The 27,671-nt window shown below is 40.5% G+C and overlaps 1 protein-coding gene across 2 annotated transcripts in view; it reads left to right on the forward strand.

Annotated features, from left to right (window-relative positions):
- Nucleotides 1–27,671, forward strand: part of CMYA5 (cardiomyopathy associated 5) — a 105,905-nt gene that overhangs the window by 3,410 nt on the left and 74,824 nt on the right. The gene's annotated exons all lie outside the window — the stretch shown is intronic.

Genomic DNA, 27,671 nt, shown 5'->3' on the forward strand with positions numbered 1-27,671 from the left:
GCAGCTAGCAGCACCCTTGCTTGTTTGCTTTAAGTTTTTAAGCTCTGGGGTTCGTTTTCCTCGAGCTAGGCACTTTCTGGGTGCACTGTCGTTTAAAAGAACTTGAAGGTGAAGGTGCTCGCTGTCAGCTGGAGTGACAGGCCCGCCTGCAGCAGAGTTCATTACCCCCGCCCCCAGCTCCTTGTGACTCGCTGCTCTTGTTTATTCCTGAGGATTTACTTAGGTCCTGCCTAACTGCCGAAATGTGCTGGAACGCGTACATCTGGCCCGAGGCACAGGAACAATCGCGAAATCCTGCGCTAGAGGAGAAGGGGGTGGGGTGGAGGCGGTGAAGGCGCACTGGTACCTTCCGATAAATGGCGGTCTCCCTGGGGGCCTAGCAGTAGGCTAGGCTGCAGTAAGGTGACCTTATTTTGATACAAAGGCCCATAAATTCTGTGGGGGGAAAGAAGCATGAGTTTCAGTAATCCCTGTTCTTCAAGTCCTGGTCCCAAATATCAGTTTCCGTGAATGCAATGAAGTAATACTATGTAAAAAAGATGCACCTCCCACCCTTCCATCTCCCACCTTCCATCCCTTTAAGAAGGCCCTAAAATGAGAATAATATAAATCATCTAATCTCTATTTGGATTTGCTTCTACCTTCACTTGTTTTCCTTGAGTATGGGTTTTGGGTTGTTTCCTGACTGCGTGTCAGTCAGTAATGTCTCTTCCTCAGTCTGTTCGTAACAGTAGAAAGGCTTTGAAGGTGGCAGGTGGGTGTGTACCATCTCAGAACGCCCAGCTTACCTAATCAAAGCCAGCAGAGCCGATGTTGAAGAAGTAGCCCATAGAGGGGCATTGAGGAGGATGGATGGTCAGACAAGAAGTCCTGAATGTATGTCACCTGTTTATCAAACAACTACCAAGTGGGAACAGTCCCTGGCCTCAAGGACCTTGTGGAAAAATTTTCCTAACTTTTTCTCCTATGGGGAAACGTTTCCCTAACATGGGGAGTGTGAGACTATATAGAGGTGGAAGGGAGGACTATGGGTACTGTGCAAGGGCAGAAGAGGGAGTGTTGAGCTGGAGCTGCCTCGAAGTAGTGGGCAGGGACTACAAACAGGAAGAGCAGAGGAGAAGGCACCTGTAGGAAGTGGATCAGGGAGTAGGGGACCTGTGATCCCTTGGCAGTGTTGAGAAGGGGAAGTCTGTCAACCTCAGCTTTTATAACCTTTCCCTTACTGTTGCCTGGGATCCTCATATCCTTGCCCAACCACAATTTACAACCAACAGAATCTGAAAACTCATTTACACTAAAATGTGAGCAGCTGACAATTCACCACTTTGGGGTTGCATTGCCATTTGACAAAGGTCAAGGCCTTCAGAAAAGGATGTGATTTGTCTGCAGTAAACTTCAGCCTGTTCTGAGTACAGACAGTAAGGTGGACACCAGGGAAAGAGGTCAGAATAAATAGAGTGGAGGGAAACATGAGGGAATATGGAAAATGGAGGCCTGGAAAAAGCATCCAATTTATTTTTTATTGGATGATAAGGGTAACAGGAAGTCAGCAAAACTTCTGGATTTAGGAAAAACACATATCGACAAAAAAGCATCAAACTCTGTAAAATATTTGAAGAGATTGATTCTGAGCCAGATATGAGTGACCAATGGCCTGTGACACAGCCTGCAGGAGATCCTGAGAACATGTGGCCAAGGTGGTTGGGGGACAGCTTAATTTTACACATTTTAGGGAGACATGAGACCTCAATCAAATACATGTAAGATGTACATTGGTTTGGTCCAGAAAGATGGGAAACCTGAAGGGCATGGGGGCTTCTAGGTTATAGGTAGGTTTAAGTTTTTTCTGATTGGCAATTGGTTGAAAGAGTTAAGTTATTCTCTTAAGACTTGGAATCAGTGGAAAGAATGTCTGCGTTATGGTAAGGGGATGTTGAGACCAAAGTTTTGTCATGCAGATGAAGCCTCCAGGTAGCCAGCTTGAGAGAGAATAGATTGTAAATGTTTCTTATCAGACTGAAGGAGTTGTTCTATCAGTAATTCCAAAAGGGAGGGGGGTGTAGTGTAGTGAGGCATGTTCCATCTCCCCACCTCCACCATCACGGCCTGAGTGAGTTTTTCAGGTTAGCTTTGGAATGCCCTTGCTGAAAGGAGGGATCCATTCAGATGGTCAGGGGGCTTAGAATTTTATTTTTGGTTTGCAAACCTTCATTTTTAAAAATTCAAAAGGCACAAAGTAATCTGTAAACTTTACCCTTTCAGGTATAGTATATATAATTATCTATAGTTACCTTTCTGAATTGAGGAAAAATTCTCTTTAATTATAAAATGCTTTTGTAGTGCAGGAAAGCTCATCATTTACATACACCAACATGGATATTGGATCAGAGAACTATCCTTCTGATATATCATCCAGTGATATGAATGTGACATGTAGCATTAAGAGGCCTGTGAATCCTATTAGTTGTTCCATAATGGGCAAATCCTGTCCTCTTTGAGCCCAATTTTCTCATCTGTAAAATAATAAGAATTCCTAATTCATAAGGTTGTCATAAGGATTGCATAAATTATGTGAATGTGTGTAGGAGTGCTTGGTTCTTAGTAGGTTCCCGTTAAGGTTTAGTTTCTTTTATTCCATCAGATGACTCATTATTAGCAGGAAGGCTCTACCTTCTGCCCACCATTCAACCATGAAGGGAGAGATGGTCCCAGCTTTCAGTATAAATAATGATCCTATTTCACTTTGTATTCATTCATTCACTAAACATTCATGGAGTGCCTACTATTAATATTTGCCACAGACAATGCAAGGTGCTGGGGATACAAAAATAAGAATCCATTACTGTCCTCATGTTCACATTCTAGTTGGAGAAACAGAAGAACATAATTATGTCGTTAGCTGTTAGAAGAGATTTAAGGAAGAAAAGGTGTGTATGAAGCACCTCAAAGTCTTGGGATCCATACTACCTGGAAGGGTTGGAGAAGGCTTCATCATTGGAGCAGCGTTTTGAATCATAATAAAATGCCTCACAGTGCTTGTAGTATGTGGATATCAAAAAAGATTTTTATGTTTCTAAAACTTCACGGGAGAACTTTTGTGAAAGGCAGATTATAAAACTCACAGGATTTTAGAGCTAGCAGAGGCTTTGGAAGTATCTGTTCCCAACCGATCTGATTTTAGATTCAGAAACTGTCAGGAGTCATTTTTTGAAAGTCACACAACTTTTTTTTTTTTTCTTGAGGTAGGATCTCACTCTGATTGCCCAGGCTGGAGTGCAGTGGTGTGATCACGGCTCACTGCAGCCTTGACTAACCAGGCTCAGGTGATCCTCCCATCTCAGCCTCCTGAGTAGCTGGGACTACAGGTGTGCATCACCAGGCCTGGCTAATTTTTTGTATTTTTATAAGAGACAGGGTTTTGCCATGTTGCCCAGGCTGGTCTTGAACTCCTTGGCCCAAGCAATCCATCTGCCTCCAGCCTCCCAAAATGCTGGGATTACAGGCATCAGCCACCGTGCACGGTCAGCCACAGAAATTTTTGGAATAGAATTAGGAGTAGACCCCAGGTGTCCGGACTCCAATTTAATGTTCATTAATTTATTCATTTGGCAGATATTTATTGAACTCCTACAATGTGCCAGAGACTTCCTAGGCACAGGGAATACAGCTGTGAACAAAATGAATAAGGTCTCTGCCCTGCTAAAACTCACTCCAGTTTGGGGAGACAAATAAATAAAACATATAGTATGTCAAGTGGTAATAAATTATGAGGACAAATATAGCAGGATAAACGGATGGGGTATATTTGGATGAAGTGGTGAAGAAAGCCTCTCTGATGAGGTGACATTTTAGCAGATACTGAAGGAATGAGTTTCTAGGCAAAGGGATGACCAGGTGCAAGGGCACTGAGGCAGGGATATGTGTCTTATTTGAGGAACGCAAGTTGGTCAGGATGCTGGAACAGAGTAAGGTAATGGGGTGAGTGGTCAGAGTCAAAGCTAAGAGATAGTTGGGTTGCAGATCATGTAGGGCTTTGTAGCCCATGGTAAGGACTATGAATTTTATTCTGAGTAAAATTGGAAGCTATGTTCTGTCTACTGTACCAGTCAGGATAAAAACAAACAAACAAACAAAAAACAAGGAAAGCACAGTGATTGCAATATTCCTTTAAATAATAAGCACCTATACATTTGTATTTTCATTTGACTAATATTTATTAAACACTTACCATGTGCCAAACTCATGGTTTCCTGTATGGAGAGGAGACAGAAGTAAATAGGACTGTTATTTTTGTATTTCTTTTGCTGTAGACCAGTGAAAGCCAACTCTTTCAGCCTTTCCCACAGATCACTTAGAAACTTTTCAGCATTTTTATTTTGGGTCATTCTCTGTTGATCAATTTTCATTTCTCTATTTAAACACAGAGGATTTTTGCCACAGCAGTAACCAAAACTTAAAAATCACCTTCAATTGCAGCTTTGCCAGTGCTTCTATAAAACAGGTCTGTCTAAGCTGACAGAATTAAAATTATTAGTGACATTCACATTTAACTAGTCCTTGTAGGAATAAACCTTTTGGAAGGTGCAAGGAATTTGTAAATGGTTTTTGTTATCAGTACAGAGCACTCTGTTTCCATATATCTATTTATATGGTGTCTCCCACAGATATGCTTACCTAGGTGTTTTGACAAGTGTGTTATTTGAGCCAGCCTTCTTCTGAGGTCAGTGGAAAGAGCTCAGAATGGGAGGGGTGACTGCTCAGGATGCCAGAGGCTGAGGGAGGATAGAAGATAACAGAGTCACTTGTAGCCAGAAACTGAAGAGCTATTTAAGTGTTGGCTGCATGGATATTATATGTCCTTGGTAAGACTTTGACTCAACGAAGAGTTAAACTCAGCAAGAGTTGGAATTATTATTATTTTTTCTTTAAAAAGGCAAACTTACTAAAAAGTGTAGGACATACTGATAAAATTTTACACACAAAAAGTCCATAGTCCCTGGATATTCTGAAAACAGGCGTAATGAAAACCTTATTTTTTTTAGTCATTAAACCAAATTCCCCTTCCTACCAACATGACTTAAGAGAATCAAGTACAAGAGACGAGCTGTGGCTGTACATGAAAATAAGCTTTGATTTAGTCCAGCATTAGCATATAGAAATATAAGGTGAGCCACATATTTAATTTTAAATTTTCTAATAGCCACATTTTAAAAAGTAGAAAGAAACAAGTGACATGAATTTTAGTAATCACTTAACCCAATATCCAAAGTATTACCATTTCAACATGTAATCAGTGTACAACTTATTAGAGATATCTTACATTATTTTGTACTAAGTCTCTGAAATTTGATATTTTTTAAATACTTACAGCACGTCTCAATTCATCCTGCCTAACCACATTTTGAGTGCTTCATAGCCACATGTGGCTAGTGGCTATCATACTGGACAATGCAGGTCTGAGAAAACCTAGAAATCTGTTAGCTTCATTGGAATCTGGAGAACTGCTGCATTGGTAATAAATTCTATATGCCAGGCCCTGTGCTGGATACCAGGGACACAAAGAGGACTGGATGACACAGTTGTTTTTCCTCAAGGAGCTCAGCCTGGTGAGTGGAAGTGGTTAATTTCAATGTAATATCATAAGCACTACACTAAGGATATTAATAGAGGAATATCCAAAGACATTCTTCCTAAAATGAGATTTAGAAAGATTTCTGTAGAGTGACACTGCAGTTGGGTAGAAAGATATTCCAGGCACAATATGTGGTTAGGTATTCCTTTAGTTCCTGGTTCCAGTTCTTGTGCTGCTAATTGCTGCTGTGTCTAAACTTTCTTGTTATTATCCAGAATCATCTCAGGATTTTTTAGGGTTGAGAATATTTGTTGATTGGATAAGTGAATGGTGTGAATAAATAAATGAATAAATGAGTGCGTGAGTAAAGGGCAAGCCTTCCAGACTTCTACAAGAAGCAAGTTTAGTTGGAATATTGAACTTGTTAGATCAGGTAAGATTTTTGTTGGTTGTTGACAGCTCATTTACCAGGGATTGACAATGCCCAGTGAATGTGGAAAGTCAGTAGCTTGGAGGGAACAGTGATAAGTACTGAAGGATTGTTCAATTAAGGTGTCTGCAGTCATCAGTGCCCCCTTCTGTGACTTGTCAGAAAGCCACCCCTAGACTGACCCTTCAGCCAGATCATAGATGGAAAAATAAGAATAGGCTTTGCTTTTTGCTCAGAAAATTTTTCTATTAAGACAAACAAAGTGGATTCAGTTCCAAAATTCTTCATCCTAATCTGATAAAGTCCAAGATATGTGGGAAGATTAATTGATGCTACTGTTCAGTCCACCAAACTAAATATTCAGAGCCCTCTCAGGGAGCTGTTAATGTGTTTTCTTCCTGTTAAGTATGCCTCCTTTTAAGAAAAATTCACTTGCTAAATAGAAATTTACATTCACTGTTGTATACCAGAAATATGTACAATTTTGATTTAAAAAAACTTTTAAAGAAATTTACACTCACTGCAAATTTCCTCCTAATGGCTGATTTCACTAGGGCACTTAAATTGTTGGTTTATGAATAAAATTAATTTCTTCCATTTAAAGAAATGTTTTTATTGGCTGGATGCGGTGGCTCATGCCTATAATCCCAGCACTTTGGGAGGCCAAGACAGGCAGATCACCTGAGGTCAGGAGTTCAAGACCAGCCTGGCCAACATGGTGAAACCCCATCTCTACTAAAAATACAAAAATTAGCTGGGCGTGGTGGCAGGCGCCTGTAATCCCAGCTACTTGGGAGGCTGAGGCAGGAGAAGCACTTGAACCCGGGAGGTGGAGGTTGCAGTGAGCTGAGACCGTGCCATTGCACTCCAGCCTGGGCAAAAAGAGCAAAACTCCATCTCAAAAAAAAAAAAAAAATGTATTTACTGTAAGAAAAGAGACTTATTCATTCAAAAGATATTTACTGTGGGCCTACTGTGTGCCAGGCAATATAAACATGTAGTGAACAAACAGGTAAAGTTATTAATCCTCAAAGTTTAGCCTCTGGGAAGGGCAGGTATTAAATAAATAATCTCATGAGTAATTAGCTAAAGCAAATGCATTGGTACAATGAATCAGACCTAGGAAGCTGAGGTAGGGGCCTGCTAGGACCCTCAAGTCCCAGTCTCTGAAGACTCCTTGCTCATTCCCCTGGGAGTTTTCGGTCAGCCTCTGGGTCCCTCTTGTTAGTCCTCCTCCATCTGCCTACAGCAAAAGGTTTCACTGTCTTGTAATGAGTGTCTGGCAAGACAGCCTGGCTGCTGATGACTCTTATCCTAGAAGGGACTTCAGACGTTATCTCCCTTACCCTCATGCTTCTGATGAGTGAACAGAGGCCCAGATAAGAGGAGGGAAACCGTCACTTAGTCAAGGAACATCTAATCTCTTCCAAGCGCTATCACTTGTTATTTTGAGTTATTTTTACAATAGCTGTCTGATAAAGGCATTGTTTTCATTCCCATATTGAGTAATTTACCTAATTTCAGACAGCTGGTAAGTAGCACAGCTAGGACTCTAACTCCAGTCTACTGGCAGGGACCGTACTGGAACCATCATCATTTCAGGGCTCACCTCAAGATTACGTAATATATATATTATACACACCTGTTTTTATTAGCCAATTTATTTCTTTTACATTTGAGTACAATTTTGCTATTTTCAAATAATCATTTCAATTTACTTCAAACTTTTTTAAAGGCAGAAGCATCAAAGACCCAAAAAATCTGCATAGTAGCTAATCTTAGCAATATTAAGTTTCCTGATGTGTAATAAGGAGAGTAGATCTTATGTTTAAAATAGACATTAGGCAATCCAGTGTGATTGCATTTTCATAAGGCCAAAGATAGTAGCACCAAAATAACTTCCTTATATGCTGTATGGGATCATGTAACAAACTTGCAACAGTTATTTACCATAATATGTATAAAATTCAGATCCTCTGTTTAAAAGACAATTTATATTAGTTTTGGGGTCATGAACTTTGAAGTTTTTCTATTTATTTATTTTTTCCCTAGAGGACATGAGAAGAGATTGAGACAACTGACTTCGGCTCTTCTTAGAATTTTGGGAGCTCCAAGAAAAGCTTCAATAAATCCCCTAGTCATCCATCACCATTTTGGGCATAAATCAGGTTACATTGCATTAAAAAAACAAAAAACAAAAACAAAAATACTCCTGATAGAACTGAGAAGACCAAGATTATCATCCTGGCTGTGCCACTTACTAGTTGTGTGACGTGGGGCGGGATACTTCACTTCTCTGTGTGTATCACAGCTTTCCCACAGCTTTCCCACTTTCTCCCTGATTGGCCCCTGTCTACCTCTCTCAGCTCATCTCAAGCCACTGTGCCATTTTCACTACATGCCAGCCAGCAGGCTAGTGAGCTTGTTCCTCATCCAGGTCTTTGCTCTTGCTGTCTGCTGTCTCTGGAATGCTTCTTTAAATCCACTCTTCAGGTTTTGGTGCAAATGACACTTCTAAAAGAGGCTTTCCTCAACTGCCCTGCCGCATGGGCTTAGTTCACTCCCTTCGTGTCTTTCATGGTCACATCATTCATTATTTCACATTGCTCTTCATAGCACCTATCATTATCTGAAATTTTATTTATTATTGCCACCACCAGAATGTAAACTCCATGAGGGAAGGGGCCTTGCTTCTCTGTTGCATTGCCAACAGCTAGAACACAGTGCCTGCTACACAGTAGGTGCCTAATAAATGGTGCTTATGGCCGGACACGGTGGCTCAAGCCTGTAATCCCAGCACTTTGGGAGGCTGAGGCGGGTAGATCACTTGAAATCAGGAGTTTGAGACCAGCCTGGAGAACATGGTGAAACCCCATGTCTACTAAACATACAAAAATTAGCTGGGCGTAGTGGCGTGCACCTGTAATCCCAGCTACTTGGGAGGCTGGGGCAGGAGAATCGCTTGAACCCAGGAGGAAGAGGTTGCAGTGAGCTGAGATGGCACCACTGCACTCCAGCCTGGGTGAGAGAGTGAGACTCTGTCTCAAACAACAACAACAACAAAAAAAAAAGAAAGGAAAAGAAAAAAGAAATGGATGTTGAATGAATAAGTATTGGGTTTCACCATAACATTTTATCCCTAGGATCTCAGCTCCTTCTGTCTGATGAACACCATTCGTATTACCACCCTCCTAACAAATCATCTTGTTCTTTATTATCCTTGTGCCAAGTTAATAAAGGGCACGGAGAATGAAAACTGAGCAGTGGTCATTGAATCTGGCAAAACGCGAGTCCATAGGGAGAGATGAATAACAGAAATGCAGACACCTTTGAGAGGGTTTGAGCCTATCAGCATCTGCTTTAAATTGAATCCATTTTTGAATAGATCCTTTCAAATACAGGATCTAGGTTACTTTCCTGAGAGAAGAGGACACTAGAAAGTGGAAAGAGGGAAGTGGGTGCCTAGAAGAGGAGAGGGCACCCAGAGCAGACTGGGTGAACAGGAGTGAACCTGGGTATCACCCAGGAAACTGCAGAAAACTGGCTACAAACTCTTGGCCTCAGTCACTGATAACTGCAGGAGGGGTGACATTCTTATTTCCCTGACTCCTCAGAGAATCCGATACAGAAGGGGAAGAGGAGCATGCACAGAGTTAACCGTGTTGACTTATAAACTAGAACTGCCTGAAAACCAAATGTGGAGTTAAAACATCTGATAGAGTTAGGACCCCTAGTGTATTTACATACTTGACTCCTTAGAAGAAAATTCTAGTGGAGTCCCTGGACACCATCCTAGGTGGTCAGGGAGATGCAGGATAATACAGCCTTTGTGGCTGGAGGGCCAAGCCCAAGAGAGGAATGCTGGCATCTGAAGATCAGGCCTTATTTATCTGAATAACTGACTGGAATCAGTGGTCTACTTTACCTTAGAGAGAAATGGCAAGAAATGGCAACCACTCTTATATTTTTCTTTCTCTTTCTGTTCCAGTTCATACTTGCTGCTCAACCTGCTACAGTTTTCACTTGTCAATCTCATAAGTTTCCTTTGACTGAGTTTGCATAGTTTAACACTTTAGAATCATGAATTCAGAAACCCAGGCTTTAGTGACAACACTGCCACCGAAGCGGTTTCAGTTTGCTAGGAAAGCCTTATGTAAGTTATTTTCTGTAGGTGAGAGGTGCTGCCTTGGGTTCCAGAATCTTCGCCAGTTAGTTTTGATTTGCAATAGAAGTAAACTGTGATCAATTTATAAGCAGGAAATTGGTTGGTAGCTCATAAATCATGGGAAGGTTGGAGAACTAGTCATTAAACAGGAACAGCCCCTCAAACCATGCCTTAAAACTGGTCTGATGAATTATTTCAACTCAATTTTAAAAAGACAACCCAATTTAAAAATAGGCAAAGGATCTGAATAGAAGTGCTCTAAAGAAAATATACAAATGTCCAGTGAGCACATGAAAAGATGGTCAACATCATTATCCATCAGATAAGTGTCAAATAAAACCACAACAAAACCTGAGTGTCTATTAATGGATGAGTGGATAAGGAAAATGGGATATATAGACACAATGGAATATTATTCGGCTATAAAAAACAATGAAATTCTATCATTTGCAGTGATGTGGATGGATCTGGAGATCATTACGTTAAGGGAAATAAGCCAAGCACAGATAGACAAATATCACATGTTCTCAGTCATTGGGAGCTAAGAAAGTAGATCTCATGAAGATAAAGGGTAGACTGGTGGTTACTACAGGCCAGGAAGGGTAGCAGGGAGGCAGGGATGAAGAGAGATTGATTAATGGGTACAAATATACACTTTGGGCTGGGCGCAGTGACTCACACCTGTAATCCCAGCACTTTGGGAGGCTGAGGCAAGCAGATCACTTGAGGCCAGGAGTTCAAGACCAACCTGGCCAACATAGTGAAACCCCATCTCTACTAAAAATACAAAAAAAAAAAAAAATATAGCCGGGTGTGGTAGTGCATGCCTGTAGTCCCAGCTACTTAGACAGGAGAATCACTTGAACCCAGCAGGTAGAGGTTGCAGTGAGTCAGGATTACGCCACTGCACTCCAGAGCAAGACTCTGTCTCAAACAAACAAACAAATACACACTTAGAACAAATGATACCTGGTGTTTGATAGATCAGTAGGGTGATTGTAGTTAACATTAATTGACTGTACATTTCAAAATATCTAGAAGAAAATAAATTAAATGTTCCTAGGGTAAAGAAAAAATAAATGTTTAAGGTAATGGATATCCTAATTACCCTGACTTGATTATATAAATGTCTCAAATGATCACATGTACTGAGAAAATATGTACAGCTATTACATATCAATAAAAATAAATTAAAATCTCTCACACACACACACAAAACCACAATAAGATACCACTTCACACTTTCTAAGATGGCAAAGACAGATGTTGGGAGAGGATGTGGAAGTATCAGAATCCTCATATAACACTGGTAGGAATGTAAAATTGTACAACCACTTTAGAAAACAGTCTGGCAGTTTCTCAAACAGTTAAACATAGAGTTACCATATGACTCTGCAATTCCACTCCTAGCTATGTACTCGAGAGAAATGAACACATTTGTCCATATAAAAATCTGTACATTAATATTCATAGCAGCATTATTCATAATAGCCAATAAATGGAAACAACCCAAATGTCCATTAACTAATGAGGAGATAAAGAGGCCAGGCGTGGTGGCTCACACCTGTAATCCCAGCACTTTGGCAGGCCGAGGCAGGTGGATCATGAGGTCAGGAGATGGAGACCATCCTGGCTAACACGGCGAAACTCCATCTCTACTAAAAATACAAAAAATTAGCTGGGTGTGGTGGCGGGCGCCTGTAGGCAGGAGAATGGCATGAACCCGGGAGGCGAAGCTTGCAGTGAGCTGAGATCTTGTGACTGCACTCCAGCCTGGGTGACAGAGCGAGACTCCATCTCAAAAAAAAGAGATAAAGAAAATGTGGGCTGGGTGCAGTGGCTCACACCTGTAATCCTAACCAGTACTTTGGGAGGCCAAGGCATAAGGATCATTTCCACCCTGAGCAACATGGTGAGACCCTGTTTTTACAAAAAAATTAAAAATTAGCTGAGCACGGTATTGTTCTAGCTATTCTGGAGTCTGAGATGGGAGGGTTGCTTAAGCCCAGAAGTGTGAGGCTATGACAAGCTATGATCGGCCACTGCACTCTAGCCTGGGCAACAGAGCAAGACCCTGTCTCAAAAAAAAGGGTTATATTCGTACAATGGAATATTATTTGGCCATAAAAAGGAATGAAGTACTGATACATGAATGGACCCTGAAAACTTTATGCTAAGTGAAACAAGTCAGATACAAAGGAAAACATATTATATGGTTTCATTTATATGAAATGTCCAGAATAGGCAAATCTGTAGAGACCCAGAGTAGATTTGTGTTTGCCTAGAGCTGGAAGGGAGATGTGGAAGGGATTAGGGGTGATGCTTCAGGGGCGTGGGGTGTCTTTTTGGGGTGATGAAAATGTGCTAAAATTATCTGTGGTGATGATTGCACAACTCTGTAAATATACTAAAAGCCATTGAATGGTACACTTTAAAAGGGTGAATTTTATAGTATGTGAATCATACTACAATGAAGCAGTTTTTAAAAAATCATCTGGTGAGGAAACTGTTGCCATGGCTGGGGCACTAGATGTCACAATTTGTGTTATTGCCACATCTGCACCAGCAGTTCCATATTGCAGCAACTGGGACCCCTGCTACTGCCAGAGAGAACAAGGAGCTACACATCTATTTCTTTCCTCAGTAGCTCTCAAGTCAGTCTAAAAACGGATGTGAAGGTCTTCCCTAGGAGAGTATCTAGTGCTGTCAGCTCTGTCTCCCCAGGCCCCCCAAGGTGGGGAATTCATCAACTGGGAAGACAGATCATTTGCTCAACTGTCTTTTTGGATGTCAGATGTCTGCTGGATCAGCAGGGGGCCCCAGGCTAGACTTTTCTTCAGATTTTGTTACCTGACCCTCAGATCATTTAACACAGGATGCAGTATATTTTGCTATTTCTGTGGATGTACAACACTTTGTTTAAGCAATAGAATAAACTAGTTAATATTTCCCAAGGAAATTTAATTGAAAATACAACATAGGTCAGTGAACAGATAAAACCATATGAGGTTGAAGTTTTCCCCCATTAAATATCAGCTGAATCTGAGTATTCACTGTTTATTCCAGCATGGACATTCCATTTTACAATAAGAACAAAGAAGTCTTTCACTCTGGCCTCAATATGACCTGTATTACACACCTTGGTATTTCTGCTTTGGGGTTTCAAAACTCCTTTGAAATCCTGTCACTGTTTGCTATTATCAGGAAGTTAATTCCTTCTAAAGCCTTTTGGTCTGTATGCCTAGGGTAATCCTCCTTTGGAGAATTGTCACCATCTCACAGGTGGGCTATAATAGAGTGTATGTATGACCCTGGTTCAGGGGAGAAATCAGACTGCAGTAGTATCAGATTTTCTTCTCTGGTAAGTTGGAAATGGAGGCAGAGATTCTCTTTAGTTAGCTTGCAGGTTTGGAGGACGTTTCTCAACTTTTTGGAGATCTATTCAACTTTATTTTGATCTTTTCTTGAAAATATTAATTTTTCTATCAGTCAAAAAATATTCTAGGGCTGGGAACAGTGGCACATGCCTGTAATCCCAACACTGAAAGGCTGAGGCAGAAGGATCGATTGAGCCCAGGAGTTTGAGGCCAGCCTTGTCAACATGCGGAGACCCCATCTCTACAAAAAATTAAAAAATTAGCTGGGCATCGTGATGCACACCTGTAGTCCCCAGCTACTTGGGAGGCTGAGGTGGGAGGATCATTTGAACCCAGAGGTCAAGGCTGCCGTGAGCTGCGATTGCACCACTGCACTTCAGCTTGGGCAGCCAAGTGAGACCGTGTTAAAAGAAAAATTCTAAATGTACATCTGTGAAACTGTCCAAACTGTCCAAGATGTGGTAAAGAAGAGTATTAGCTAAAATTGCTGAGCATAATTTGGTATCTAAGATGGTGTCCAGGAAAAAAAAAGGTATTTAATGCTAAATAAAAACTCTCTGTCAAGGCAGGAATCCCAGAGTGTAGAAGGGTGGGGAGGTGACAATCTGTAGGGAAAGGGTATGACCCCCACTGTGGGTCTGAATGCTGTATCACACTCAAGTGTGTTTCTGAAACCTTAAAACAGTTCACCCAAAGTAGAGCGACCAGAATCCTGTGAGCAGACCCTGTGTGCAAGGGTCTGAAAGCCATTCAAACTGGTCCTATCACCCAGGAGAGGCTCCATCCTTCATCAAAGCAAGTCATGCCAACAAGCAGAAGTTTTCCTACCCCTTTATTTTCATTCTCTTGGATATAGAGATTAGAAGAGGGAAAAGCAATAAAATATCTTTTCTGAAAGCCAGGAGTCCCTGCCTTTGTTCTTGGTTGATCTCTTAATCTCTTTGGGAAATAATTTTCTGTTACTGAGGGTGCCATTTGGGGGATAGCCATGTTGAGAGAGAGAGAGGGAGAGAAAGAGAGAGAGAGAGAGAGAAAATACTTGCAGAGACAAGGAGAGACCAGAGCCAAATTGACACATCAGAGATAGAGTAGCTCCCTTGACTCCTGATGGTTTACCTGTTTGCCCTTCACTGGGAGGCCTAAATATACCTCTGGCCCCTGGAACCTATGAGAAGTCTCTATTTCTTTAAAATAAAAACCGTCTATTTAACGTAGCCTGAAAGAGTTTGTTCTTTACCACCACAAGGGCCTTAACCCCTTCTTAACATTTCTAACAGCTTTTAAAAATTTTTCTTCCGTCTTGGCACAGTGGCTCTTGCCTGTAATCCCAGCATTTTGGGAGGCCGAGGTGGGCAGATCATGAAGTCAGGAGTTCAAGACCAGCCTGGCCAATATGGTGAAACCCTGTCTCTACTAAAAATACAAAAATTAGCCAGGTGTGGTGGCGCATGCCTGTAGTCCCAGCTACTCAGGAGGCTGAGGCAGGAGAATCGCTTGAACCCAGGAAGCAGAGGCTGCAGTGAGGTGAGATCATGCCACTGTACTCCAGCCTGGGTGATAGAGCGAGACTTGTCTCAAATAAATAAATAAAATAAAATAATTTTCTCTTGCAGGCCTTGGCAACACATGTGCTCTAACCAGAGCTAGCCAAAAGAACCCCCTAAAACTGGAGTTATGCCCTACATGTCCAGAAATACTATAGATAGATAGATAGATAGATAGATAGATAGATAGATAGATAGATAGAGTATTTTTTTTTTTTTACAATCAGGAATGTTTTGGACATCAATAACCCCAACACTGAAACCCAAAGCTACCATTAGTCCTTAATCACCACAACATGTCTGCAGAAAATTTTTAAAAACCTGCTTCAGAATTGAAAGAACTTTTATTTCCCACCCACACATCTTCCCACTGCAAATATTTTAAACTTGATTGAAGAGAGTTACAGACCTGAAGAAATGTCTATATTGACCTAACACCAACTTAAGCATATATCATCCAGGAGCTGGTAGAGAAAAGGTCTTGATCAATCTCAGTTTGATCTCATGAATCAGAGTCTAGGACTTTCTTTCAGTCTCTCCTGGAGTTCTCTTGGAGAACTGAATACTAGCAGTTCTCTGGAATGCACTGTTGATAGCCACTTGACGTCTTTGAGCCTCAGAATCTGAAAGAAGCAGGTACTGCTACCTGCTTCACAGGTACTGCTACCTGCTTCACAGGTACGTGTGGGGGTAAATGAGAATGGAGATGCACAAGGACATCATATGTTCCTGGCACAGAGTGGGACATGGACGAGTGTCAGTTTTCTCTTCTCTCCCTTCCCCATCATCTACTAGTACCCTAAACTATTGCAGGATCTGGCCAGCAGCCCGCAATGCAACAGGGCTCTTTGTTCCCAGGTGGATCTGCAGGTCGAGAAATAATAGACACACACAAGATAGTGAAAGCTGGGTCCAGGGGAGTCACCGCCTTCTGGTCCTGCAATGCCACCAATGTGCTGGATATACCAGCATTTATTATTAAGTTTATTGAGGGCGGAGGTAGGTTAGTGAGGGATTTAGGGTCATTTGATTATGAGGTGAGATGGTCACATGGGGATGAAGTAATTCTTTAACATAACATCTGTATGCAGAAGTACAGTATACAGAGATAAGAATTTACAATATAGTGTGTGCATCAGTAATTTCTAACAGAGCCTTAAAACAGAAACACAGTCTTTGCATAACCTATGATTAGCAAGATATTAATCAGCAGTAACAGTTGCAGCAAAAGCTGGTTACAAACAATCCGTAGAAACAGGACTTGAAGCTAGACAACCGGTTAGACCAGAAATTCTCAGAAGGGAGTGTGCCTTAACCCTAAAGAGGCCTAGAAGAGCCATGGCAAGATCAGGGCGTTTATAGCCCTATCTTATCCATATGAACAGGTGCCCCTCATGCGTCCGTTTATAGGCTCTCCACAAGGGTCGCATGCCATTCCCAGAGCTGTGAACATCTGCTTTTCTGGGATAGGAATCTTGGTGATGTGAAACCTCCCTGACTGCACGTCCATTCATAGGCTCTCTGCAGGGGGAAGCACATCATGTGCTGTTGGCTCATTCTGGCAGTCCAACCTGGCATTGTCTTTACACAGTCCTGCATGCAATTTTGTATTTACAATAATCAGGAGCATTTCATCTTTTATTCCATAGCAATAGTTTCAGGGGGTCTCCCTACACTGAACATGAGTTGTTTCCTAGGTTCATGTTGCCATTTCTAGCAATGCTATTCCTCAGCCAGCACTCCTTACCCTGCACCCTCAGTTGAGCTGCACTCCTAGATGTACAAATAACTCTTAGTTTTTTTGCTTTGTTTTAATTTTAAATCAAAACTAGGTGTGAACTCCGGTGTGGACTGCACCTATCCTCATTAGTGTCTTTTCTCTAATTCTCTTGGTGTGGCTTGTCGGAAAATGTTAAAGCTTTCTAGTTAGTATTTGAATACATTTCAGGGTCCTAAATGGTGAGTTTTAAAGCCCCACTGCAAGAATTGTCAGCTTTGAACAGAATAGAGCCAGGAATGATGCACCTGCAGCCACTGAGACATACAACTGGAACAGCCCACTCAGCATAACTTTATGAATGTTTCTGGCACTAGAAAGGATTTCGTTTTACATTTCTGTTTGTTTAGGGACCGTGTGTAGCTTGCCTTTGGAACACGTAATACACACTCAAAGATGTTGACTAAGTTAATGAATAATAAATGATGATGAATCAATGAATTCAATGAATAATGAATGATACAGGGAAGAGTAATTAGAAAACATATTAATTTTGCTTAGTTACACTTTCCAGAGGTAATCATTATTAAAGAGGTACCTTTTGTCTTAATTATAGGCTTATTAATAAATTAAAGTGGGTTTATGTATCTTCAAAGTTTGGACTTCAGAAGGTTAATTCAACACTGAAAAGGAAAAGGAAGAGAAGAAAAATATTTTCATTTGTCATTTGCCAAGTATGACACCAGATGTTTTACATATCATTTCAACATAACTACCTTATAAAGTAGATATTAGCCACCTGTTGAACTGATGATGACCTTCAAGCCCCGGAAAGGAAGGGGAAGTAATTTGCCTGAGCTCACATAGTGCCTTAGTCTGTTCATAGTGCTATACCAAAATACCTAAGACTGAGTAATTTAGAAATAACAGAACTTTACTTCTCAGAGTTCTGGAGGCTGGGAAGTCCAAGATCAAGGCAGTGCAGATTCAGTGTCTGGTGAGGGCTTGAGCCTCCTTGCTGAGTCCTCATACAGTGGATGGGCAAAAGGCCCTAGGGTGCTCCCTTCAACCTCTTTCATAAGATTGCCAATCCCATTTGTGAAGCCTCCATCCTCGTGACTTAATCGTCTCCTAATGACCCCAGCTGTTAGTACTGTCACATTAGTGATTATGTTTCAATATATGAATTTTATGAGACACATTCAGATGATAGCACATAGCTAGTAAGTAATGAAGCCAGGATTTAAACCTAGGCTGCTCTGAAGTAAAAAATGCTATTTCTACCACTACCCCTTGCTGTTTCTATCCCATGGGCTTAGCACTGTGGTGTATATGAAGATAATGACACATAGTTTCTGCCTCAAGAAACTTATTGTTAAGTAGAAGACACATGGCAAATTTTAATCATAATAGAAAGTAACATTTGGCCGGGCATGGTGGCTCACGCCTGTAATCCCAGCATTTTGGGAGGCAGAGGCAGGCAGATCACGAGATCAGGAGATCAAGATCATCCTGGCTAACACAGTGAAACCCTGTCTCTACTAAAAATACAAAAATAAAATTAGCCGGGTGTGGTAGCGGGTGCCTGTAGTCCCAGCTACTTGGGAGGCTGAGGCGGGACAATGGTGTGAACCTAGGAGGCGGAGCTTGCAGTGAGCCGAGATTGTGCCACTGCACTCCAGCCTGGGTGACAGAGCGAGACTCCATCTCAAAATAAAAGAAAGTAACATTAAAAAAAATGAGCTGGGTGTGGTGGCTCACTCCTGTAATCCCAGCCCTTTGGGAGGTTGAGGCGAGTAGATCACTTGAGGCCAGGAGTTCGACATTAGCCTGGCCAACATGGTGAAACCCTGTCTCTACTAAAAATACAAAATAGTTAGCCAGGTGTGGTGGCTCACACCTGTAATCCCAGCTCCTCGGGAGGCTGAGGCACAAGAAACGGTTGAAGCTGGGAGGTGGAGGTTGCAGTAAGCTGAGATCATGCCACCATACTCCACTCTGTCACTCTGGGTGACAGAGCAAGACCCTGTCTCAATTTTTTTTTAAATTAAATTAAATTTAATTTTTAAAAAATGGTAGTTACCAGAGAAGTACTCTACTGAATTCCAGTAAATCTCAAGTATTGTATTTCATAGAAGAAAGTGAGATAAAAGCCGGCTCAGTGACACTTTGGTTTTCTACAAACAGGTATCAAGACAGGGCTCACATGGTACTCAGTGTTGCTAAGAGTATGGGTAAGAATGTGTGGATCTCGTACACACTACTGATAGGAATGCAAATTAATCAACCTCTCTGGAGGGAAAACTGTCAATATGTGTAAAAAGCCTGAAAAAATTATTTTGCTTTTGAGTCTCAAATTCTACTGCCATATTATTCTAAGAAAAAAAATGTGCTGAAAGATGTACCTGTAAGGATGTTTGTCAGAGTTATTACAGAGAAAACTTGGAAACAATCTAAATGTTCAACAACGGGGTACTGGGTAAAGAAAGTGATACATGATGGAATGCTATGTTAACTATTAAATAGGAAGTTGTGGAACTGCAGTGATCAAAGTGTGGTTTTCTTTCAGGGCATCCACAAGATCCAAACTATTTTTATAGTAGTTCTAAGACATTATTTGCATTTTCCACTTTCATTCTCTCATGACTGTATAGAGGATGAAAAGCTCATTGATTTTTTTTTTTTTTCAGATTCCACATTGCAACTAATCTTATAAAAAACTACTACTTTTTAAGTTTTGGTGTGGTATAAAGAAAATATCAGCTGGGCACAGTGACTCATGCCTGTAACTCCAGCACTTTGGGAGGCCAAGGTGGGTCGATTACTTGAGGTCAGGAGTTTGAGACCAGCCTGGTCAACACGGTGAAATCCCGTCTCTACAAAAATACAAAAAAAAAATTAGCTGGGCCTGGTGGCGTGCGCCTGTCATCCTAGCTATTTGGGAAGCTGAGGCAGGAGAATTGCTTGAACCCGGGAGGCGGAGGCTGCAGTGAGCCAAGATTATGCCACTGCACTCCAGCCTGGGTGACAGAGTTAGACTCCATCTCAAAAAAAAAGAAAAAGAAAGAAAGAAAAAGAAAATATTCAGAATTATCTAAAAATTACTCCTCCCTTTTCCAACTACATATCTCTGTGAGGATAGATTTTCTTTATATATTCCTACTAACAGAACATATTCACATTTTGAATGCAGAAGCAGATGTGAGAATTCAGCTGTCTTCTGCTAGGTCAAACATTTAAAAGATTTGCAAAAATATAAAATAATGCCATTCTTCTCACTAAATGTTTTTGTTTGTGTGTTTTGGAAAATAACTTTTTATAAAATATGTTATTGATCTTGACATGAAGTAGGTTATTATTATAATTTTTAGATGAATTAATAAAAATTTAAAAAATTCTGTTTTAATTGCTAGTACCCTAAATATTGATAAATATAACCCACATGAACAAAAGCTTTTTGAGGTCCTCGATAATTTTTAAGAGTATAAAGTAGTTTTGAGACCAAAAGTTTTGAGAATAGTTGTTGTGGACAAGTGTATTTAATAGCATGAAAAAATGTTCAGAATGTATTTTTTTATTTAAAAAAAGCACATTACAAAACATATCATTTGTGTAAAAGAGGCACATCTCAGGATAGACCGAGAATGAAGAATGCTGATATATTAAAAGTGGTCATCTGAGTGCTGGGATTACTGGTTGTTTTAATTTTCTTTTTTTGTGTGCTTCTGTTTTCCTATACATCCTACAGTGAAATTTATATTTGGTAATCAGAAAAATTTCTTATTTTTACAGATAGGACCTAAAAATCTTGAGCTTTCCCCTGAGTTCAACTGAGGAATGGGGGAAAATGTATTAAGGGTGGCCTGTATTATGGTTTTTAAAACATTTTACTGGATCAAATGCACATCATTTTTAATGGGTTTTTCTGTCTTTCTCTTTTGTGCGTGATTAGTAAGAGAATATTATGGGAAATTCATCTTAATTTTTAGAACTCCTGAAGAGATGTAAGTGCTATAAAGTCTTATAACAATGATTTTGGGGATGCAAAGTTTTCCAATAATCTCACTTATTCCAATACAATCCTCTATAAAAACAAACAAAGTTATTGAATCTCCAATTCTGAGGTTTTACAAGTCAGAAATCAAAAGGCTACTAGCAAGTTATTTCCTAATGTATCAATAAGGATTTTACTTAATCTCTTTGTTTTTCCTCCTGTGCTAGAGACTTCTTTTTATAAGTTCTGTTTTACTGTCGGTTATGTTTTAGGTAAGAGGTTTCTTGTGTTTTTCTGGTGGTGCTGTTTGAGCCTGATGATGGGTCCATCAGGTAGGTCTTTTGGGTGCTTTTCACTGGCAACTCCGCCAATAGCCAGGCTGCTGCTGATCTGCTTTCAACTTCAGAGGAGTCAGGCACCCCTGCCACTAACCGTACCTGGCAGAATTTGTCTAAAGTGGAATAGCCACTAAAGATGGTACAGAGAGAAGAAGAATGTTAACTATATAGACAATTGCTTGGAAAGTTGAAGAGGAGAGAGGCAAAGTTTAATTGTCAATATAGGTTTTGTTAGCAGACTTTGTAAATTATGTTCTTGAGAAATGAATCTTTCAGGTCGCAAAGGCTACATTGGAGAAAGAAATTAACCACTTTCAAAAAAAGATAAAGATTCCCGTACACCCTTTATAGATCACTGGTTTGAGAATAAAGAAAAAAATGGGGGCTGGGAAATTTTCTAAACATTTTCTGCATGCACAAAAGAACATACTTTCTAATACTGTACTTGAAGAAAACACAAAGTTAACGGCGCTAATAAGTTATCATCCAGAGCTGATCCAGCAGAAAATGTTTGAGGATTTGTCAGTAACCATAATATAATGATTAATTTTTCTTGATGAATTATTGGCGGCATTAATTGTGGGCCTAGATCAAAATTCAGTGGAGGAGCACCCGGAAATTAAAGAGAACGTGTATGGTTGTTGTTCAATCACAATTTTTTCAGTCTGATCCCCTTGCATCTTCACTCTCCCTTCGCATATGGTACAGCAGTATCTCAAGGATGCTTCTCTCCATAGCTGGAGAGTGCCATCACTGGGCCTCCAGAGGACTCTCTCTTAGGTTTATCCAAACAGGCCCGGAGAACCAACACACTGCCACCCAAGTCTCTCTGCTGGCACCAGGCAAAGGGGTCCTCTCTCCTGAAACTCCAGGGCTGGGATGTACTTCACCTATCCCTGTTCATCCCAGCAGCATCTGCTGGAGTGAGGCATTGGTGTTTTATTTACTTATTTGTTGTTTGTTTATTTATTTTTGAGTTGGAGTCTTGCCCTGTTGCCCAGGCTAGAGTGTGGTGCGCGATCTTGGCTCACCGCAACCTCAGTCTCCCGGATTCAAGCAATTCTTCTGCCTCAGCCTCCCAAGTACCTGGAATTACAAGTGTGCACCACCATGCCCGGGTAATTTTTATATTTTTGTAGAGATGGGGTATCACCATATTGGCCAGGCTGGTCTCGAATTCCTGCCCTCAAATGATCCACCCTCCTCAGCCTCCCAAAGTTCTGGGATTACAGGCATGAGCCACCGCACCCGGCTTATTTTTTTTCTTCTTAAAAAATGACAGAGAAAAAAAGAAGTGTTGCCAAACATTATACTAGGTATATGGACAAACCCCGATTCCATCTAATAGATGAGCTGGGCTTTATTTTTAAATGTATTACTATTATTATTTTCAAGGCTACAATGTAAGGGCTCTTTCTCTGTTGCAAATTTAATACAAAAAATTGCTGGAAGGCCATGAAGGAAATCTGATCAGATTTCTCCTACTTTTTGGACCAATTTGCCCTCATACTTCATGTTTTTATGGAGTTATAATTGTATTAGGAAAAAAAAAGTCAGTGTAGCAGGTGGGGAGAAGTCTATCGTGGCTCACTGGTTTATTTTAAAAAAGATCCCAACCTGACATATTCTATTCAGATGAAGTGCTCTGTCTCTTAGTAACCACCACTCAACATTCACAGGAATTTGACAGCAGTGGCTGGCTTCTGCTCTGTGCTAATACTCAGTAGTTGTTGAAGAATTCCAGCACCAAACAGTTAAGCCTATTTAACTCCTTTGCTGGGAATCCCAGGAACCTGAACATTCTCATCCTCCATGGTTTTTCACTTGTATCCTCAGCCAAGGTTGGTGTTGCCTATGGTTGAGTGTCTTTTCTCACTCTTGAGTCTGCCTACACCAGTGGTTCTCAACTATTACATATCTGGAGACATTTTTTATTGTCACAGCCTGGGATAGGGTACTAATGGCATCTGGTGGATAGGGGCCAGGGAGGCCATAAACATTCTCAGCACACAGGACAGTCCCCACCCCGCTGCACCACCCCCCCAACCCCCCACCCGCCATCACAAAGAATTATCTTAGCTCCTAATGTCAATAGTGTCACTTGCGGAGGTGGAGTGCCCACCTCCCAAGACCACAAATAATTGAGTTTCCTATGTTTTGGTCTGAAGCAGTCACTAAGCTATGTAATAATGCTGTCACGCCATAGCTTATTTATTTTGGTTCTCTGGACCTGGTGTCTCTTTGTCCTTAGTTTTTTATAATAGTGGAGAATTTGGTGGTTGAGTTTTATGTTTTTCGCTGGCAGATTTGGATGTGTGCTTGCAGTTTATGTAATTGAATAACAGCCCCAGCTCATGGCCAAGACCTGAATAGATAGATACTCCCTAAATATTTATAAATTGATTGTGCATGCTAAAGCCCAAATGGCTCTTTTTTAACTCTGGAGAGAGAAATGATTTCTGCAATTCCAGAGTTCTCAATGGGTCATGTTAACACATTTACCTACTACTATGTAGATACTTCCTACTTGGAATAAATGGAGTCTATGCATGTGGCCCACATGTAGTATTTTGGTTCAGGAGGAGTGGGGGTAGGAAAGAAGATACTCACTACTTCGAAATCTACCTCCACATGGATCGCATCTTCATCTTGTCCTGGTTGTAAGGACAGGCACATGTCTTAGTCACTCAATGACTCAAGTTACCTTGGCCGTTAATAACAAGTCTATGTGTATCCCACCGTTAGCTAATTATCAGGACTGTCCAAAGCCCTAGGAAAGAAAGAATGATGGTCGTTTTCCAGTCTGCTTGGAGGTTGGAATAGCATTTGGAAGCATCTGCATAATACGAACATATATATCACTGGGTTTTACAACTTTCAAGAAGATTACAGACTTGCAAAGGTGCCCCAAAGAATAGCCAGACACACCGTATGGTTTCACACCCCTCTTCTTTTGCACATGTTGTTCCTTTTACCTGAATTGCTTCTAACCACCTGCATCCTGGTTTTCCTGGAAAACTCATTTTTATCTTGCAAAACCTCACATCCGTCTGTCATACTCTGTGATTGTATTCCAGACCCCTCCTCTCACACATGTATTCAAACAGCATGCCCCACTCTATCCCAAAGTTTAAAGATGTCTTTCTCTGTACCACATCTGATGTCTTTTTTCTTTTTTCTTTTCTTTTCGTTTTTTTTTTTTGAGATGGGGTCTTGCTTTGTCTCCCAGGCTGGAGTGCAGTGCTGTGACCATGGCTCACTGCAGCCTTGAACTCCTGGGCTCAAGCCATCCTTCGGCCTCAGCCTCCTGAGTAGCTGGGACTGTAGGCATGTGCCACCACACCTTGCTGGTTTTTAGAATTTTTTGTAGAGATGGCATCTCACTATGTTGCTTGGGCTGGTCTTAAACTCCTAGGCTCAAGTGATCCTCCTGACTTGGCCTCCCAAAGTGCTGGGAGTACAGGCATGAGTGGCCATGCGCAGCCTCACATGGGACGCCTTTTGCACATTCTATTGAAGCATATGTCACACTGTATGATAACAGTCTGTTTTCAGGTATATCTCTATGCTAGTCGCTAATTTCCTGGAAGGCAGGAATTGTGTTATTCTTCTTTATATTCCCATTGCTTTGCATATTTTGGGTACTTCTTAGAACTTAAAAACAGAATTCTTATTATTTATTTTGCAAGGCTCATTTAAAAAATTTGTGAAATGTTACTAATTCACTGGGGTATCTCTGGTAATGGGACAGAGATAGAGGTGATGGTAATTAAGGGAGACTATGTAGATTAATTTTTTATAACAAGAATGTTTTTATTTACTTTTGTAATTGAAATTAATTATGTATGTGTATATGGAGGTTTTGTTTGCTGCTGTATGCTCATAGCCTAGAACAGTATGGTCCATGGTGGATGTTAAATATTTGTTGACTAAATCAAATAATGAATCTAAGAGCCAAAGGCAATAATATATGTGCAGGTATTTGGAGAGTCATTAAGTGATATGCAACTATAGCTTATTATTATTATTATTATTATTATTATTATTTTTTGAGACAGAGTCTCACTCTGTCGCCCAGGCTGGAGAGCAGTGGTGCGATCTTAGCTCACTGCAAGCTCCGCCTCCTGGGTTCACGCCATTCTCCTGCCTCAGCCTCCCAAATAGCTGGGACTACAGGCGCTCGCCACCATGCCTGGCTAATTTTTTGTATTTTTAGTATAGATGGGGTTTCACTGTGTTAGCCAGGATGGTCTCGATCTCCTGACCTTGTGATCCACCTGCCTTGGCCTCCCAAAGTGCTGGGATTACAGGTGTAAGCCACCGTGCCCAGCCAACTATAGCTTATTATTACTGTCTCTGGAAACTAGATGCCTGGTGAGTGTCAGAGCAGGGGTTAGAATCCAGATTTCCTTACTCCTGTTAGCAGATGGTAACAGAAACAGCTGTAGAGCTGGCAGGGCCTGAAGCTAAAGTAACCTGAGGCATTTCCTTTAAGAATACCAACTTTTATCTTTTTTGCATAATCTGGTTCAAATTGTCAACCCTATTTTTCCAACTCATAGACATTTTTGCAGTAGATATAATATGACTTATCACTCACTGGGTAATATACCTCTAAAACTGTTCTGTGTTGCTTACAGAGCGTTGTGTCAACCACTATAGTTCTGGAGTTCTTAAAGCTTATGCAAATAAAGATGTGCACATGCTGTGTGCTTCTGAGGGAGATCTGTATGGGATCGTGGCATTGCTGAGTTCTAACTGGTGGATTTCTCTTGGTCTGATTAGGTCCAGAGGTCAGTTTGTGGTGGATACTCACAAGCACGTAGATTATCTATTATATCTGTTCTTACTATCAAGTGGTGTCCTTTAGTTCCTACCAGCTAATAGATGGTATGTGTGGCCATTTATTTGTATTAGGATTTGACTAGTACAATTACTCTCTTTTCTTTGATGAAGTTCTGAAACGATAGATAAAGGAAGGGTAGCTAGAGATGAAAATATCAACTTCATCATTTATAGAGCTGGTATCAGAGAATGTGGCTTAGATACAGGACAACAGTGTGATTTCTACTACTGAATCTCAGAAATAGACAGATTGATATATCCAGTCACAGGCTGTGAAGAACCACAGCCTCTCTTCATATACTTCATAGCACAAGGAATATTTTATGTTGGTGCAAAAGTAATTGCGGCTTTTGCCACAGCTGAATGGGGAAGAGTGATAAAGAGAAGCTAGGCCAGCATTGTTGTACGAATAGATGTCCTTCTACTTGAGAAGAAACATCTGAAATGAGAAGTTAGCGTCTCAACTAACAAGTAAATTACTATCATGCATTTTAAGAAATTTTAACGAGCTAAAAGATATGAATCTTTACATCACATAGTTTACTCCTACACTCTTGTATAGATGACACAGGAAAATGTTCACAAACAACAACTAAAACTAAGCTGGGAGAACACTGATTGTGTCTAGTGATGCTGTTGTACAGGTGAGGGCTTAGGTAAGCACTCAGTTTGTTTTACTATGGAGCTACTTTCAGTAGCAACATCCATATACATCCTAGATTTCAGAAGATTAAAATAAGGCAACATTAATTTATATTTATATCACAAATCTATAGTGCAGACCAAATTGATTAATTTGAAGTGAACTTTTAAGACCTTTTAAAAATTTGCACCAAATGGTGATCTTGCTGTAAAAGACCACACCTAACATAGTGCCTACCTAGTACATAATTTGAGCTCAATACATACTTGTTGAGTGAATAAATCTTGACTTAAAACAGATGATGCCCCAGGCAAGCAAACCACTCCTGTTAGCAGGCTACTCTCTAATAATCATACTCACTCTTTTGAGTTGTATTTTTACTAAGGATCAGTTGTGATTGTTCCAGGACCTTTTTATACTAGTTATACTTGTTATTGCTATAACATGATTTAGTTAAATGTTGCTTAAGCTGATGAAATATGAGTACAAAAGTAAAAGAGCTGTTGTTCCTCTGAAAACAAAGGTGAATGTTTTAGAAAGACTTTATAAGGAGAACCACCAAAAGAAACACTAAAGGACGTTGATTCCTGCTTACAGAAAGTTTATAGTCTTGTAGAGGAGCTAAGATACACATACAAATAACTTGAATGTAGGATGAACAGGAGAATATTACATTAAGATTCCAGAAATTCAGAGGCAGAAATTTACTTTTGGCTTGCAGCATCACTGATGGATACATGGAAAAGTTGATATATGAGCTGGTCTCTAAAATAAATAAGAGATAAAATATACAAAGATGATTCATTCTAAGTGAAAAGAAAGATATCAGCAAAGGCATGAAGGGTGAAGCCTATGTTTGGCTGGCTTATAGAGTTAATGAATGGGAAGATAACCAGGTTTCAAATAGTAGAGAGCCCTAACTTCCAGGCTTCTAAAATACCTGATCGTTGTGATAACAGGATCCTTATTCTTTCCATCCACAATGATGCTGAATGGCCTTTAGTATATCTACAAAATGAACACTTTCTATTATGGCATAATTATGC

The sequence above is a fragment of the Pongo abelii genome, chromosome 4 (genome assembly GCF_028885655.2).
Source record: "Pongo abelii isolate AG06213 chromosome 4, NHGRI_mPonAbe1-v2.0_pri, whole genome shotgun sequence".
NCBI lineage: Eukaryota > Metazoa > Chordata > Mammalia > Primates > Hominidae > Pongo > Pongo abelii.